The sequence below is a fragment of the Myotis davidii genome, unplaced genomic scaffold, assembly GCF_000327345.1.
Source record: "Myotis davidii unplaced genomic scaffold, ASM32734v1 scaffold1036, whole genome shotgun sequence".
NCBI classification, from domain to species: domain Eukaryota; kingdom Metazoa; phylum Chordata; class Mammalia; order Chiroptera; family Vespertilionidae; genus Myotis; species Myotis davidii.
Window position 1 is genome coordinate 291,799 of NW_006287260.1, and position 387 is coordinate 292,185.

Consider the following 387-nt stretch of genomic DNA (forward strand, 5'->3'; position numbering starts at 1 on the left):
GGACTGTTGGGGGAAAACAAGTAAATGCCTCTCCTCCCTGCCGTGTGCGCTGCTGCTAGGGGTGCATGTGCTGTGTCCCCGGGCTGCATGAAGATGCGTGTGCTCGCCTGACCCGTGTGTGCTGCAAGGTCGCAGGACTGGCCCCCGCCACAGCCCACGGGGCTCCGGATGCATGGATGACAGGCGCTTCCAGCCCCACTGGTGCCCGTGGGAACAGACTGTGTGAACTGCCTCAGTGTGAACGCTGATGAGGAGTTGACCTGGAGACCCTTGGGGGTTCGCTTCCCGGCCGGTGGGCAGAGGCCGAGGGGTGGGCGGCCCGTGCCCCAGGTTGTGGGTGTGCACGGCGCCTGGCGGGCTGCCCCGCCCGCACGCGGACGAGGCGCT

At 67.7% G+C, this 387-nt stretch overlaps 1 protein-coding gene across 1 annotated transcript in view; it reads left to right on the forward strand.

Annotated features, from left to right (window-relative positions):
- ANKS1A (ankyrin repeat and sterile alpha motif domain containing 1A) overlaps positions 1 to 387 on the forward strand; it is a gene marked incomplete at its 5' end in the record, with an annotated part of 101,616 nt that overhangs the window by 77,684 nt on the left and 23,545 nt on the right. The gene's annotated exons all lie outside the window — the stretch shown is intronic.